Source organism: Dermacentor albipictus, chromosome 9 (genome assembly GCF_038994185.2).
Source record: "Dermacentor albipictus isolate Rhodes 1998 colony chromosome 9, USDA_Dalb.pri_finalv2, whole genome shotgun sequence".
Classification (NCBI taxonomy): Eukaryota; Metazoa; Arthropoda; class Arachnida; order Ixodida; family Ixodidae; genus Dermacentor; species Dermacentor albipictus.
This window is the reverse complement of record NC_091829.1, coordinates 51,466,126-51,483,821: the sequence shown is the minus strand read 5'-3', so window position 1 is coordinate 51,483,821 and position 17,696 is coordinate 51,466,126. Positions and strand designations below refer to the sequence as shown.

At 45.5% G+C, this 17,696-nt stretch overlaps 1 protein-coding gene across 10 annotated transcripts in view; it reads right to left on the bottom strand.

The window, feature by feature from the left end:
• The window catches only part of LOC135911930 (cholecystokinin receptor type A-like), a 463,919-nt gene that overhangs the window by 82,498 nt on the left and 363,725 nt on the right, over positions 1–17,696 (bottom strand). Inside the window, exons 1-2 of one of the 10 annotated variants that reach the window (XM_070525687.1) lie at positions 11,833–11,864; positions 6,480–6,623 (exon numbers count right to left, since the gene is read on the bottom strand). The exons of 6 other annotated variants lie outside the window; for them this stretch is intronic. The gene's annotated coding sequence lies outside the window, so the exon portion shown is untranslated. Of the gene's footprint in view, positions 1–6,479; positions 7,156–7,678; positions 8,003–11,832; positions 11,865–17,696 lie in introns of those variants that run through there. 3 more of the 10 variants (XM_070525686.1, XM_065444270.2, XM_065444274.2) reach the window with 3 other exon arrangements.

Below are 17,696 nucleotides of genomic sequence, written 5' to 3'. Positions count from 1 at the left end.
TCCAGACTAATCGTTCGGACCCGTGTGCCTTCCACAATGTTCTACACCATTCGCGTCAAGCGATGAAATCAGATAACACAAGGTTCGGCGACAACAGACAGCGGATAGAAGCATCGACAACTTTCCAGAAACTTCGGATAAATGCAGGCGCGTCCCGCGCTGTGCGATAACATTTGCTAGGCGGCAAAACGTGTCGCTCGATAAAGATAAGTACACGCGTCATTATATACGAGAGACGTTAGAATGTCCCGAATTAAGTAACATTGAATTCTGTCATATTTATGCTTTAGAAGATGTACAGATGTTAGAAGACGGTCGGCATTCTCTACGGTACTTTTCTTTACCGGTTAAATAGCCCAAACCGCTGGTGCCAGATTGCAGATGGATCTACTCCTTGAGTTACATTAGTCGAAAAGGCGGACTCTGCCTGCGCCGAAAATCCAAACTCATTGAATAATGTCAACGATTGACTGAATACCGCGCTAATTACCGGAAGGCACACCTTGCGATTGATAAATTCAGGCAGTGGAGATCTGAAGTGGGTCTTGAAACAAGTGCCAGTTTTGAGATGAGTACCGTTAAAATTTCTACGAAGTGAACTGTATTGTCCTACTTTATGTTTAAACGAAGCACATTCTTTAGAATTTGAGTACGAACTAAACTCAAATATTGATGGTTTCCTTCGCGCATTTATTGAACGAACATATTGAAACATGTGTTTGTGTCAGAATTTTTGAAGTGGCTATCGCTTAGAAAGCTAAAGCTTGAGTTCGAAAATTGCAAACTGACTTCGTGAGCTCTTGGTGTTTAATTTGATATTGCACTTCGATTTCTGTAGAATGAAACTATTGTGCGCTACTTCATGTAAGGTAGACAAACATGTAGTGTTGATGTATATCTACCACAGACAACTTTAGAAATCCCGTTGTTACTTAAAAAAAGAATGTAAGTGGTTTTATACTTGCATAGTAAAACAGATGTCAACCATATAGCTTGCTGTATGAAATAACGCCTTTCTCAGTGGTGTCATTACCGAGAGTTGACAAAAGTGCCAAAGAAATGGAAAACCTACAGCTCGAGCTTGTCGAGGTTAGACGTTGAGATTTGAACACCATGAATATGTGTGTACGGTACATTGGAAGAGTGGTAGTACGCGCACACAGCACCTCGTTCGGATGATTAATTTAGCAAATGCGGACAGTTATCCAGGTTGTTCGCACTCCTCATAGGTGCCCGTCTCTCTTTCTCTACATCTCCCCCTCGCACTCTATTTCTCTTTTTACCCGCCCTAACCCTTACCTCTGTACAGGGTAGCCAACCGGAACTACCTCTGGTTAACCTCCCTGCCTTCCTATGTATCCTTTTCTCTTTGTTTTCCTCTCTGTCCTCATAGTTAAATCGTCGTTCGCACTTTCAAGTGGGGCAACAGCGATACGCCTAAAGTAAATTGTAGTCGCTGATTTTACTGGCTAGTGAAATATCTTGTTATTAGTGTTGCTATCATTATTACTAATATTATCATTATTTTGTTCATTACATCCCTGATGCCCTTTGTCAAAGAGTATAATAAATGGAAGGTGCGTTAAAGAACAGGACCTTCCATAGAAACAAAAGTATAAACACGCAATTTACAGATAATCAGGGCTATTAAAAGAAGCAAATTAGCACACGTTCAAGACAGGATGATCTACAATATTCCCGCATTTTGAACAGACAGTGCATAGAAGAGTTGAATACGCAGTAAAACGTATGCATTTCCTGGTTACATATGTGACTTCATCCTTGAATAGGGTTGGAGCGCATAATTTAGTACGGCTACTAAAGCACGGCTCGATACACACATTAACAAAACCGTAGATAGTGCACAATTAATCAATATCTCTTCGGGTAACTTCCAGCGCGCGCTGACATATATTTTTATAATTGGTAGCAATGGTGGCCGTGCATACAGCTGGGTTTCGCCTGGCGGGCTTCATGTGGCGCTTTTAGCCGACACTTGTTCCCGCCTGAGGTCACTTGGCTATTGGTAAAGCGTTCATATTGCAATGAGCGTTTTAATGGTAAGATCAAAAAGATCTCACGCTGGACAATACCTCGAAAACATTGCGGGGCGCAATAGCAAGGCACACGAAGTAACGCAAGAGACAACTCGGCGTGTGACTACTGGCTGATTCATTTCATAAAATAGACGCGCTTTAAGCACCTGAGCCCTGCTTTCCTCGGATGCATACAGGGCGTGTATTTTCCCGAATAAGTTAGTCGGACGTGGCGCACACATATGCCTGCATTTGTTTCTGTGTTTTCGTTTCAGAAACCGCAATTTTTTGCAAGTACACCAGCACCAACAAACTGAATAATCAACTTTTGTTGCGGTATTGCTCGTAGTAGTGCCTATATAAGAATGAGTGGTAGAAATGAACGGTGGAACGGGGGTAGGGGTTGTAATAATTTTGCAAATTGTGTTTCTATGGTAGGAGTTCTTTAATTCCTTCCCGTAATAGATTGTGGAGGCCTCATGGCCGCACTGCAGCAGCCGAGACACCCTTTCCTAGGCACCCTTTCCCATCTTTCACCATCGATCCAATGGTATCGCGTTAGGTGCGGGGGAAAGGAAGATGGTGCGAGGATGCGAAACCGAGCTGTCCAGTTTGGACGATTCTGGAAATAAAGTCAGTTGTTGATTTCTTCCTCAGGGACGGATTACTCGCTTCTGTCTGCCCTATCCAGCCGCGCTGGCATCCCTCAGGAATAGATCATTGTACAGGAAACGCTTCCGCAACATCCGCGTGGAAAACACACACCCACACACACGCGCACGCACACACACCTTTTCACATCCCCTCAAATCTTTGCTCAGCTTTTTTATTTTGAAGTTGAACGGATTGGCATTTGGAATCGCTTTATATAATGTTCAGTGGAAACGTGAAAAAAACGCACTATTATGACAACTGCTTCCGCGTTTGACGGCCACTTGCCGGCTACGAAGCCGGGAAACTGCAATTTGCGAAGCAATAATTGCGGTCGTTGAAACAAACCGGTGCAGAGTATGAGGACTTAGCGCCACCTAGCACGCTGCCAAATAAACATTTTGAAGGAAAATGGCGGGAGGATTCAAAATTTACCGATGTTTTCTTTTTCTTCCTTTTTTTTGGGGGGGGAGGGGGGACGCTGTTTTATTGACGACGTACGCTTATGTGTACGCGACTTGTTTTTGCGCAGTTCTGTCCACTGAAGAAAAAAAAAGGGGGGGGGGGATCTAGGATATTGCAATGCAGGTAGATTGGCTTCTTTACTTACTAAATCACGGGATGACTAACTTGTTCATGTCATATGAACGAGTACAAAGTCCGTTTTTTTTAGATCAAACAAAGCACCTTAATTATTTTGTAATGATGCAACACTTAATGTTCCTGTAATAATGAATATATACGGAACCGAAATTGTGCAGTGCATTATCCTGCTGTATCGACTTCACTTCAACGAAATTAGAAGCGCATTGCAAGAAGATGAAGCGCCTTGGTAACATTTACCGGCAGTGCATATATAATTCGTGAATGGAGGAGCCATACCTGAACGTCATTCAGCTGTAAAACGAAATATTGTGTAGAGTAGTTTGTTCATAGCAGCAAGAAAAGAAAAGCCTTGGACAATCTATGCGTTTGGAGGCACATGACAAAAAATGTCGTCTTTGTGAAAAATAATACTTTTACCTCGGTCTTTGCACTCCGCTACGTTTTGAGCTCAAGCAAGTTGTACACAGCCGTTTCGTTCGAATGGTAGTGCGCGCTCGCGCAGGAAGTTCCCACCGGAAGCGGAACTGACGCAGGTCTCGCACCGCTGTCCAGCAGATTGAGCGGAACGTGACGGGCTGTTCGCCAAACTCATTTGTCGTTTGCAGCAACGAAGGTCAGGTGATCAGTGGTCTCCGATAGAGATGGGGCGCAGATGTGCATGCACTTTTCTAAGACAAAATCCGTAGCGTTACAAAAAAAAAGACAAAAAGAAAGGAACGGTACTGCTAGAGGCAACAGTCCAACGTTTGTAGCAGAAAATCAATTAATGTCAAGGAAGTTCAGTCGATGTCGATGCACTGCACGGGGACACAGAGAAGTTGGCAGCGCCGTCAACCACGCCTGGTTTGATTCAAAGCCCGCCGATTGTGCGCTTGCCTGATGGGGAAATCTCGCAAAGTGTTCTGTACTCATTTGCAAGATTTGCACGATTTCTTTCTCGAGCGCTCGTCTGTGGGCAGTACAGGTGAATGAGCTCAATCGCGCCCACTAAGTGTGCAATCGAGAAATGCCAAAGGTGGCCTCGCTGTTTGGTTTCTGTTCGCGCTACGTTGTGTTTGAGGCGCTCGGAGGAAACGCGGTGTTCGTGTATCAGACTTCCTTCCTTTTCTTTCTGATTTGTTGTTCAAACCGCGTAAATATTTTTGATCGCGGTAGCAACATGAATGCGTGGACGTTAGAGTAAAAGTAGGGACTATATTCACGAACCGAAATCTACTATAGAATAAGATGTATAACGTTCACCAACAATAGCCGGAGTCCACAGCGTAGTCCTACACTTTTTATTTGTCGCTAAAATAGACGTTGTTGAGTTCCGAATGAGCGCTACCAAACTTAATGACACAAGTGTCTGCCTCGGCTGCGCGTACTTAATGGAGGTTGGTGGCTGTCGTTATGGTAAGATGTGTTTCTTTTACCGGAGGTCAAGAATGTTGAGTATTAAAATTATTCAAACATTTTATATAACATTCCATGCTTTTCTGTACCTTTACGTTATGCTCAACTCAACCTTTTTCAATGCTACGCCAACAACCCGCCCGACCACACACAGATGTAAGCACAAAGCTCGTATGTTTGTCCTAATATTAAAAAAAATCCTTCGTTCGACTTTTTTTGCAGGTGCTCCAACCGATAATCACAGTTCCTCACGAAGATCGATCACTCCGAAGGTATGCATTGATTGGTGACCCGGCGCAGCCTTCAAAAAATTGAAGTGTACCTAAAATGTATTGTAATGCCTAATACACGCTCTTGCCTACCGAATGAAGAGGTGCATATAAACCGCGAAAGTTTGGTAAAATGTTGGCACATGTAGCCCTTCTAGAATGCCGGTGCTCTAAGAAGGAGAAGCAGTGGAGCGGACTGTTCACCCAGTGTCTTCAGCCCCTGTGGAGGATAATTATCATATGTGTCTAGGCTGCTCTAAAAAAATTATAATTTTTCGTTAGCTTCGCTCGCTTATGTAAAGACGCGCGCATTAAAGATTTCTGAAACTTTTATACGCAAGTAACGTTATATGATTGGCACGTTCCTTTCCATGAAACAAAAAATCTATGTATATATATTTTCATAAATGTTATTCACCGCGGTAGCTTAGAGCGAATCCCGGCCGCGGCGGCCGAAGCTCGATGGGGGCTGAATGCGAAACCACCCCTGTCGCGTGCATTCAGCGCACGTTAAAGGTACCCTGGTGGTCAAATTTAATCCGGAGACCCTCACTACGGCGTGCCTTATAATCAGATCGTGGTTTTTGACTCGTAAAATTCCAGAATTCAATTGAACTGCATATATATAATTCGAAACTTTGTGATTGATTTGATGTGATATATTGGTGCAAAGTATTCTACCTTGCAATTTTTCTGAGGTTCAACGCGAAAAAAAAAAACATTTTAATTTATCCTCTTCCAGCTCACTAATGTCAATAGCAAATGGCGCTTAGCAGATATAGTCTTACTTCTACACAAGCCTACGAAATGTGCTCGTTATGTCACATAAAGTGAATTATAACTGGTTTTTATCAAGCATGCGGTGACCGAAGTCCTAGTGATAAAATCTTTTCGGTCATAGCGTACGAGTTTGTTTTCACTACATCCGTCGAATATTGCGAGAAGGAAACAGGAAGACCCCGGACATATAGCGGCCGATTAAACGAACCCTCTGTTTATCTAATGTTGCTTCTATTTACTGTATACGGCGGAGTTTCGCGATGCATGGCGGCTTGACTGAAGCTACTGCCATGTTTAGCAGAGACATTCGATGTGCTGCGTTCCGCCAGCAATGACGAATAAATAGTTTTTTTTTTCGATATATCGATCGTATAGCCAATAATTAAAAAAGCATGTGTGATTTGAGGGGGCGATCCAAATCACAATGTATGAAATACGCCACATGTCTATCTCTACACTAGATTAAAATAAATCATGCACTAATATCAAGGCTTCGATGGCACGGGCCGAAAATGCCATCATACCAACTTGCCTCATCTTCTTGGAGCACTTTATTTCATATAGAATTGTGTACCTTGGGCAGATTTATTCACCGCGCATAGTTATTCTTAACAGCAAAGGCACGTGTTTAATTTATAATAATCATTGCCTACTGGAACCTTGGACAGCACTAAAAGCTTGGAGGTTTCCGAAAAATTGTTCACTTGTTACAACGGGAGAGGCAATTAAAAAATTCACTTACCGAATCGAAGCGTTGGTCGGAGACTCGTCGATGTTAAAGCTGCTGTATTTTTCGTACACTTCTTATTTTTCTTTCTGGGAAGAGCTTGTCCAAAAGTTCTTCGCATACACTCGTTTCCCGAAATCCTCCCTCACGGAATCGGGACTGTAATGGAATGTTCACGGCTGGTAGGTTCCGGTGCCACAGGCTTGTCCACTTTTTTTTTTCTCAGTACTGAACACTTCACCGCAAATCAGTCATCACGCAGAAAGCAAGCTTTAAAATGGGGAAATTTTTCTCGAAAGTCAAACTGAAACATCCACGGTGGCGAGCGAATAAAACATGAGGAGTTTCGCAGTTACAAGCAAGAAAAAAAATTCTCTATCGAGTTCGTGGCGGAGGTTCTCGGGTTCTGAACTTGAAGGCAGAGTTGTTCGCCAAACTTTTTCGAAGTGACAAATATTAAGAAGCTGATTTGGTTGATGGCCGCGGAATTACAAATTTCGTCGTCCTACAGAAGATCTTTCTCCTTGCGTAATTTCTTGGTTAGTGCAGCAAATGTGAATATTTCGGAAAACATGTGTATATACGTGGCCTCCGACCAGCAGTAGCTATACCGAATTGGAATGGGTAAAAGCGATGCCAGCTGTCACAAAGAAAGCTTTTTTTTTCTTTTTTCAAGGATTCAAACGATCTACATTCCCTCCTCACATATTTTTGATCAACGTTGTTTCATCTGCATTTGCCGATGCAGGAGCTTCCTGCAGGAAGTATACGCCCACAGAGAATAGAGAAAAGGAGAGAACCGCTGGAAATACAAATGACTTTCCTGATCTCTAAGAAGCCCTCTATTTCTCGAAACTTATAGGACACTGACACTATTAGGGCGCAGTTTTGCGTCTTGGAGCTATAGGATAGAGGCCAACAAAAGATGCAAAAATCAAGACAGAAAAAAAGGTGCCTCGAAGAACTTCCTAGTTTAATTCAAAAGACCACTCCCACATACGCTCGCTTAATGACGTTCTTAATTTTGTCCAAAGGTCGAGCAGTAAAAACGAATAAAATATACGAGCAAGGCGCGAGAATCGAACAGCTTCTCGGGATTCAGACTGATTATAGCCCACCAACGCCAAACTTTTTCTCTGCCACGCGAACTTTCAACCTCAAACAAAAACGATTATTTCCGAGACGCTCAACGCGTGCGCAAAGTATCTACTCACTTCCTACACACAGCGAGGCCAGTTTCCGGTCACCGTCACGGCGCGCAAAAAGTTTTCAAGTCCGCGCCAACTTTCGCAGTTCGAGCGAAAAAGAAAAAAAAGAAGTAGGCAAGATAAATAAACGAGCGGTAAACGGAGTTGCAACAGCTCCAGAGAATCCCAACAATCTGACTGGAGTAGCCGGGGTTATCCACCGAGATCCGCTATCGTAGCCGACGTCGAGAGGTGGCGGGTGGTGATTGCCGACAATGACGGGACGTTTCCAGCATGCAGTAAGAGCATCCGTCCGGCGCGGCTCCGGCGCTCCAACTCGCCGCTCGGGATGCAGACGGCGCGGAGCGCTCGGGGTTTCGGGCACGAGCGGCGCGCTCTTCTGCGGCGCGCGCATGCGCACTGGCCTCCCAGAACCGCGAGTGAGCCCGAGGAGGAGACGAAAGGGTGGCGGTGGCGGTGGTGGGACGTCTGCAACAGCTTCGACGAAGAGAAAGGCGAGACTCCCCTCGCGATGAGAGTGCGTGGGACAGAGCGCGCAGTTTGACGCAAGTCGTATCCGGAAAAAAAAAAAAAGAAAGTGCGCCTGATGAAGCAGACGCCGGGGAGATTTAGAATTCTGCAAAAGCGGGAGTCGGATACGGCTGTCGGTGTGAGAACGGACGAGTTCGTCTTTTGGCAGTTCGAGCTCAGACGAACTCGGGCTCAATGAAAAACAACAGCGATGGAGTGTTTCGACGAGTACACGACATAGAGATATTCCAAACTAAAGAAAACAGCATAAAATTAAACTCAGCAAATAGAAAGTTCGTAGAGTTTTCGTATATTCATTTGCGCATAACCAGCGCGGCATTGCGCAAAGGACAAAGCACGTGACAACGGGTCAAGCATGTGACCCACAGCGGAAGCTGCCTCTAAGAAAAAAAAATGCAAGCAGATGAAACAAGGGGAAATGAAACCTCAAAGAAACCTTAAGACATGTCCGGAATGGAAAAAAAGAAGAAGACCTTTTTAAGAAGTAATAAAAAAATTTCAAATGTCTCACGTCTCATACAGTTTTATGCGAGAGATGGCGCTGTTTGGCATTTAAGGGCAATGTTACATGAGCCAATTTCCGTTTTCTTTCTCTTTGGTTCTCACTGAGGCACGCGTCATTAAAGGCGCGCCGAAAACGCGTCATTGTAGTTTGTGTTGCACAAGACAATATTTCTTGATAGGACAGTGAGGACGGGTTGATGAGATTGAACAACTTGCAAGAGCAGTAAAGCAAGCACACAAGAAACTAAGCTGTGTGATCTTGAAGTTTGTAGCTTTGTAAGATCGGTTAGATTCGTAAACCGCGCAACTCTGGGCCGGTTGGAATATTCGCCAAATACGCAACCTGTCTTCAAGAGGCTCTTGTCCGTTGAGCTTGTCTCGATCCCACAACAAAGCCTGCCATTTGAAGTACAAGAACCTCACTTTTACTGCCTTTCCACAAGAGAATTGCATGTCCCGTCAAATACTTCCGCACGGGTGTACTCGTACCATGACTTTTCGAGAACCAACAATGCTGTTGATGGACGCTGCACTTCACCTGTGCCTTTCTGGTACAGTTATTTTTTAATCACCCATCCATAGTGCGCAATACGTGGTCCCGCACTGTGGAACTTAGTAGATGCACTTAGTAACACGCGCACGTAATAAAAACGTGCACTTAGTAAACACCCGCACAATATGCGACAAGTGCGAGAAGTAATATATGGTTCTACAATTTATTTGCCTATGCGGAACTGCGCAGACCCCTAACCTTTCGGTAATTATCCAGACATTAACTACTAATGATACTATGTCCTGTGAAACCGAATGCAGCCAATACAAGCTACACCCCCTCCCTCCCCCCCCTTCCCTCCTCCACGCAAGAAATGAATACTTCGCATTACTAATCCGGTGGCATACTTAGCTTTTGACGTCTCTACTGACGCGTGTGCGCTCGTCGCGGGAGACTTTGCATACACTCACTTTTAGAAGTGTCATTTCTAAGCCGGTAACTCTCTTACAAAATTCCGATTGCGTGCGTACTATGACGTGCTCGAGTAAGCTCGATGCACCACGAGTTTTATGTTAAAATATATAGTCTTTATCTGTAATTTTATGTAGTCTTTCTACGCTATATGTATGCAGTGTTCTTTTTAACGTATTTATGATCAGTGTTTTAATGGCTATGCAACAACATGTTCTATACTCCTCTTCAATGTATTTGGTTTATATATTTTTTAGCTATGCAGATTTGATCACCTCGGTTCAAACCAACTTGCTGTTTTTTTTTCTTGTTTTCTTGTTTGTATTCTTGTCTTTCATGTTTATTGTTTATAAATTATATTTATGCATTCACCTGAAATGCTCCCCTATGTAATGCCCGCAAGTGCCTTTAAGGTATTCAACTACATAGATAAAAAAATATAGGTCCATAGCTATTGAAGTGCGCCTATAATGCGATATAAAAATATAATGCGTTTCTGATGGTGGGTCCGAACCTCTGTCTTCCCACATAGCAGCCCAATGCGCTTACCATGACACCACAGAGTTCACGCTTGCACTTGCGTGCCAAAGTCGCCTTTTGGGAAACCGGGCGCATGCGTGAAGTGGTAGTTTCTCATTGATTGACAGTGATTGATAGCTAGTGCTTGTTCAGAGGCGGCGTCACACTGCGCTCCTTTCGTAACCGCATCGCATTGTCCGTCAGGCGGATATCTACAAAGCGTGTGCTCTCCGCCCGTAAGGCTGTCGCAATAACAAAGATAAAGAAAAAAAAAGACGTAGATAAAGGCGTGAAGCTCTCCCGCGTGAAGCATCCCTCCACGTCACTTGTCTCCCAGGCGTGTCTCGGGCGGGTACTTTAAAGTTCGCCTGAAAGGGGACTCCAACTATATTTGGGGCGAGGACGTACGGAGTCGCCATCTGTCGGAAGCGCCTCGCTTGCACAGCATGAGGGATGACGCGGCGCGCTCCTCATAGGTTTGGCTGTTTAGCGCTCAATAAAAACACCCCGTAGGGGCCCTGCTGGACATTTCTGTAAGTACTCTCAAAACGAAGGAAGTGTTTTGCTCTCAATATGATAATGTTGACCAAATGAAACTCACGGAATGGTTTACAGAGCTCCTTACCGAATACGTACAGGGAACGCCCACTGCGCGCGGTCGCCGCGATGGAGTCACCCGAACCTGCTTCTTTTTCGTGAAAGATCGGCAATCGCTGAGAGTGAACTATGTGAAATATGTTGTTATTGCGGGCTGTCCGTGTACCCCAATGGAGAAGAGCAGACCGAAGCCTCAATGCAGCAATCGCACGGTTTCGCGGTGACGGACTGCGTGTTTGCATGCATTCCGAGCATAATGTTTGACTTTCACCGCGAGTGCGTTTTTGCACAGTGCCTTGAGCTTTAGGCCGCAGCATACGAGCATTGTACAGTGCACAAGCAATCATTATTCCATTGTGACGTGGGCACTTTCAGAGCTGTTCAAAAATATATCCTTATAACTAGGAATTTCGACGCCTACGACGGCGACTTGTGATGTGCCGTCGCAACGATTCAAGCTTTCTTTTTGTTTTATTATAAAGCCTTGGACGTTTCGATATAGTTATTTCTCAAATTTAGTCGCACTGTAAGTTTACCGATCTTCTCAGTGAGCAATTAGCCGCTTCTTCTTTTTCTTAATCCCGTACATTTCAATGTTCGGTGCTACACAAGCAGGTGCATATATGTTTGGTGCTACCCAAGATTTGCGCATATGCCCCACATCTTCTTAATGTGCTTCTTACCGTTTCCTTTCCATTACGCTGCACTTGCCAATAACTAGCATCAACAAGTTCGTAGACCAAAGCTTCATGACATTAGCCGGTAAGCCAGCACGGGCAAGCGTGTCAGTGCGCGCTTTCTGCTACTTACGGAACATCACAGTCCCGGCGCCGCATCACAAATCTTCCTCGCGGAAATCTTGCTGCACACCCCAGCTGCAACCGATCGCTGCTTGGTGATTCTAAGTTTCGCGATGCAAGATTCACGCAGCTTCTTGTCCTGCGCGTACGTGTGAAGGCTGACACCGGGCTCTGTTGTGTACGTCTGGTACTGCGGCACCGAGCAGTAGCTTACCATGTTGCACGCATTATGAGGCAGTCATTACCTATTATAGGGCTTTCAAGTGTTGTTAAGCACACCATGCGGGAAAACCTCCCTACTTAATCAGAACCGCAGCGCATGTGGGGCTTTAAACTTCCGTTTTCAGCTGGCTTCCATGCTTCCGAAGCAGGTGACGCAGCCGCTCAGCCCATGTGATCCCTCATACTACGTCACGCTCAGGACGGCGCCAGCTTTTCCAGTAGTGGAGCCCGCCCCCCATAGCTATCGTTGTTCTGCGATGAACCCGCATGGTTACACTGCGTCTCCGTTGTTTCCTAGTACAGCGTCCAAAATCCTCGATCGGTGTCTTTCTTGCATGTCTGAGAAAAACCCGACGCGCTACATCTAACTGCAAATCTAAAGTATTCGAAAATTGTCAGTGATCAAATCGAGAGTTATGCTGTGAGCGCCCAAAAAGAATATGTCACCCAACAGACTGTATAGACGTGATCACGTCCGGAACCTTTACATAAAGCGTTGTCAGGAAATGACAAATGAACCTTCACGCACAGACGTGCATGTTGCTGACTGATGAAGAAGGGACACATTGCGTTTGTGACGTACCTTGGCCAAGCCTATGGATGAGTGCCACATTGACAAGTGAGAAGTAGTGCGAGAAGTGTTGCAGTTTTAACTGACCGCGATGGCTTGACGTAGTTTAACTGAGCTGTCGTTTAATTTAAAACGCAACGCCTAGCAACCAGGTTATCCAGAACGTGAAAACCTTCGAATAAACGTCCCATAGAGCAACTGACGTCGAATCGAGATGGAAAAACGCTTAGTATAAGTTGGTTACAAAGCTTAAATCTTTCACTTCAAGTACTTTCTCGAAGTGTTTCTGGGTTCCCGGAAGACAAGTTCTGAAAGCCTTCGAATAATCCGGACAAGTACAAAAGTTGTCGTGAGGGTGCCGTTTTCTGCTCAACCATTATAATTAGTGCACACGGTTACCCTCAGAGTGAAACAAATAATCTAAATGCAATTATTTCAATTCAGCCTTCCATGATGTTCAGTCTCGCCTTCTATCTCCCGCCAATCGCACTAAACTTTATGTATACGTCTTTACCAAAATACTATGGCAAGTATCTGTATTGCATGTGGACTGCCTTCTTCTTTATTCACAAGTTTTTAAGTTTGCTTACAGAAAACCGGAGCAGTAAAGGGAACCAGTAAAGTCCATTAATCATCGTTACATGTGGATCCGTCAGTCCGGTTTATTTCTGAAAGTCAGCATAGCGAAAAGTAATGCATCATATGCGCATTTTATTTCGACCCTCCTCTCTATAACGCACCTGTTACCTCGAAGGTAAAGGCAAACAAATACGCAAATAAATTATAAGCGTTTCGTCGTCGTTTAGCAACAGCGATAGCATGTATATAGCAGATAACGAATCAGGAGCGGCTTGCGCTACCGAGGCCGCATTGGCAGTCTTTTCAGCGGCGGGATTACCGAGCCATTTCCCTCCGGCGAAATTCTCCCGCGAGCGCCAAGGACGCGCCCAGCCAGCTTATAGAAGTGTCACCAGTGAAAGCCGGAGCCGCGGACGGGATTTCACTCTTCCCCAACGGGAGCGACTGCTCGCGCCTCTCTCAGGGGAAAGGTCGTCATTCCCTAAAGGACGAGAGCGACGTCACTATACGCCTCCAGACGAAGCCGTGACGTCGCCGTGACATGGCACGATTCTCCCTTTTTACGGCTTGCTGCGAGGTGGTTTCCCTTCGGCCCGAGTGAACACCCTTTAAACTGACGGCCGCGATCGATTCGAAGAGCGCCTCCACTCGAAGGTGTGGCGCCATCGCGCGGAGTTCGCCGCAAACCGCGCACCACGAATCGACCGGCCGTTATGGGAAGCGGCAACGTAAAGTCAGATTATATAAATTTGTTAAAAGCGGGGGGGGGGGATGAAATAGCATTTGCTGCAGCACATAAGAACACTAGAAGAATATTGAATAAGCGCTTATAGTAGCTCTGCTTGAAAACGAGCTCTGATTTGTTGGTTGATTCTTTTATTACAGTGAACATGGTAAAGTTTTCTTGTAATATGCGAGGTAGTTCATGATCTTAATGTGTTTTTTTTTTCTTTAGTCCAAATAAAAATTTATCTTTGTAAATGCATAAGCATGTTTCTTTTTTGCATAGATAGTCTTAAGAGGCAAACATGGTAGGGGCCCAATTGAACCCAGTGGTCACGGTCGAGAGGGCATCCTAGGTGAAGGGCTGTCGCATGTACGGTACAAAGACGGGCTTAGACCACAGTGTAGAAGAGAAATCGTAACTGCAGCCAAAACCGGAGCTGAGCCGTTATTTTCAACTGAACCAGAATTGAACCGAAGCGTTATTTTTCAGCCATCTTAGAAGCGAACCTGGACCGGAATTTATTGGAGGAACTGTTCCGAACCGATTCTACAAAAGGTTCAGAAGCCGCTGTGAACGCTCTGCCAGCCCAAGTCAGGGGTTAGACGTTGGACAAAGGTTCAAAGCCTCCCGTAGTCTAGAAATGCTTCCCAGGCCAAACGCAAGCTTCATATAACAGCAGATAGCCCTACGTAGTGACACTGGTTATGTGGCTAATTTTTGTGCTACCAAATATTCCCTGTCTTCGATGAAAAATGTGGGTATTTACATATGGTTCTTGCTCTTGCTCGCATCTTGCTCCTGCAAAGGTACCAGAACAATTCTGTTCACCTCTCTGTTCTGTTTCGATGCTGTACGCGGAAGTCTGAGTGGCAGTTGTAATACAACTATACTCGCGAGCAGACAAGAGCGTTGAGACACCTTGCGTTGATAAAATGCATCATGTGACAAGGCCAGTGAGACAAAAAGGGAAAGAGAACCATCCGTTGAATATACAGAGCAGACATGTACGCGATCAAAAAGGGACTATTTTTACTTGCAACAGAATTCTCACTGTGGCGCAAGTTTGCCTTACTTTTAGAGACACTAGGAGTGTTACCAGTTCATAGGTGCAGGTTGATGTAACTGCGAAATAAGACTACTAAACTTGGAGAAATGCAACCTTAGAGGCTGCTTTCTGGGTGCGGTGCGCCATCGCCATAAAACATTTCATCTACATCAAGTATAAAGCAAAACAAAACAAGAAAAAAATCTCCGAAAGTTCGTATAATTATGGCGAGTCAAGTAAAAAACTTACGCAAACAAAAAAAAGCACGAGAAGGGTTTTTAGATTCATCCCTCTGAACAGAAATTGCATGGATTCGTTGTTTGAACTTGGCTGCAGGCTCCACAGAACGCAGCATCCTTTGCTAAGGCAACTCCTGCCATACAAGCCTGTATGGTTGCCAGACCTTAATATATTGGTCCCCGATTGGCTCCTCAACCCGAACGGGCGATGTGTACGGAGATGTAAGGTGGATTAGTGGTGTAAGTAAATCAAGTTAAGTGCGCTTTTCACGTGCTAGACACCGTGGCCTTAGAAAACAAGTCACAGTACGCCCCTGCGCTTTGTTTCACAAGGTATTCAATTTTCTCGCATAATATTAAAGACACCAGGGGTAGGAGGTCTTCCGAAGTGGTCTTGCATGTTCGTTTAAGATATTCATTTCGGAGACTTTCACATACTAAGTTGTGGTCAGCCTCAAGATACTCCCAATTCGGCAGAGTTCCCTGGTTCACCTCTTTTTTTATTGCTGAACGCATCTTTTGAAGCCCTCTTTCGTTAGGCGCTTCAGGAGTGGAGTTGTTTGCTTTTTATTTGTCATCCCAACCGCTAAATGACGCCCCCAGAGCAGCAGCTTGTATGTGGGGAACAATAGAGAGAGAGACAGAGAGAGTGAAGCCGCAAGGGTGGCTGTATCTAGCGAGCAGAGATGCTCCCAGCGATGACATCGTGTGCCAAAAACTCACGCACTATCTATAGAGAATGCGCTGGGAAATTAATGTGGTGCAAAATTCAGTGCCCTTCTTTGGACAAGTTTGGTCACACCCAGCTCGCACGAACTCTGGGAAGCGTTCTATTAATATTTTCCTCCCGTTTTCCTTCCCACAGTGCCGGGTAGCCAACCGCACTCAGTCCTGGTTAACCTCCGTGCCTTTAATTTATCTTTTTTTTTCTATCTCTCTCTCTCGGATGCTTCAGGACCTTGGTGTAGAAGCTGTGTTGACAGTTTGACTTAGAGGTACATTCTCGCGACGCACAATTTCATGTCAGTCAAAAAAACACACCATACACGATGTTCATTTTTGTTTAGTACTTCGTGCTTTTCTTTGAGTGGGGGGGGGGGGGGAGGGGGAGGACCCTGGCTCACCATTCAATGCGAAGCGTTCTTAGCCCCATTCCGGGTACCTTACACTAGGCTTGTCTCTGTCTCGTCTTGTTTCACGCCTCTTTAATAAAAAGAAACGCGTGAGCAACGGAGGGATCGAACAACTGTCTTCAAGCGCAGCCGGCCAATGTCTTTATAGATACTCCTCTGAAGCAGACCTGGACTATACCCGGCGAAAACGTTCTGTGGCGGCGCAGCCACAGCTACGGAGTCGAAGTACACTTCGTTTTTCTGCTATCTGCACACAGCTCGGGAATGTTCACTGGAAGCTAGTTAGCGTAAAAGAAACCGTACCAAGTATTACTTTAATTATTCGTTGAACCCCGCAGGGGCGTCTGCGTCAGCAGGCGTTTGGTGTGTGGCGACACCACGGACCCGAGCACACGAGGGTTGGACCCTCCCGCGTGTAGCCGTGCGCGGCTTAGCCGTGTCTGGGGAAAAGGGGATCCTGGGGGTTGAGCCGATGCTGGGTGTTTGGACCTTTAAGGCCCCCCGGCGGAGGCAACACACCCCTTTGGCCTCTGCTTCACATAGACGGCACCCCCGGACTGACCCACCCGGGGGAAATCGGCAGTCGCCTCTTCCTATCTCTTCCTCTCAAATCTTCGTCTTTATCTCTTACTTTTCTATCTCTCCTGTCTTCTCTTCACTTCTTATTACTTCGTTATTTTCCTGGCGGCAAGGGTTAACCTTGTGTAATATATCCAGTCTTGGGTATTTATATTAGGTTATAGTGGGATTGTACCGCTGGCGTACGCAGAATAGAATGTTTCTAATCCTGTGGCGTCCCCAGGTTGGGCTCCGAGGTGGGCGGCGGGCATTCCTGCCGAATACAGCAATTCTATATATGGCTTCAAATTTCCCCCCACTCCTTGATCGCTCCCTGAAGAGGGGGCGCACCGATGAAACTTTCAACTTCCTCTTGAAACCGAAAGAAATTTTCCCCAAATACCATGTAATACATAGCCAGCATGAAACCAAAACAGTTCGCACAATATCCCCATTTGTGGTCGCAAAATGTCTGACTGAAGCAATCGGCTCTGGTTACAAAGTAACTAAGATGGGAAGCGGCGACCTTCTTCTCGAAGTGCGTGACAAGCTCCAATACAGCAAACTGACCAAACTTGTTGCGTTCGGTGGCATTCCAGTCTCTGTGGGCCCCCACCGGTCAATGAACACTGTACGTGGTGTCATTTCTGATGACGACCTCCTTGAACTTAGTGAGAGCGAACTGTTGGAAGGATGGCAAGAACAAAACGTAGTAAAGGTGCAACGAATTAAGTTAAGGCGTGACGACAAGGAAATTCCAACAAAACATCTAATAATAACATTTGGAACAAGTGAACTACCTGATTCATTAGAGACGGGATATTGCAAACTACGCGTACGACCGTACATCCCCAATCCGCGCCGATGCTTCAAGTGTCAGCGTTTTGGGCATGGGTCTCAGAGCTGCCGAGGGCGTGCTACTTGTGCAAAATGTGCATCTAAAGACCACACATCGGACACCTGTTCTTCTACAACCCACTGCGCTAACTGTGACGGAGACCACCCCGCCTATTCGCGATCGTGCCCGTCATGGAA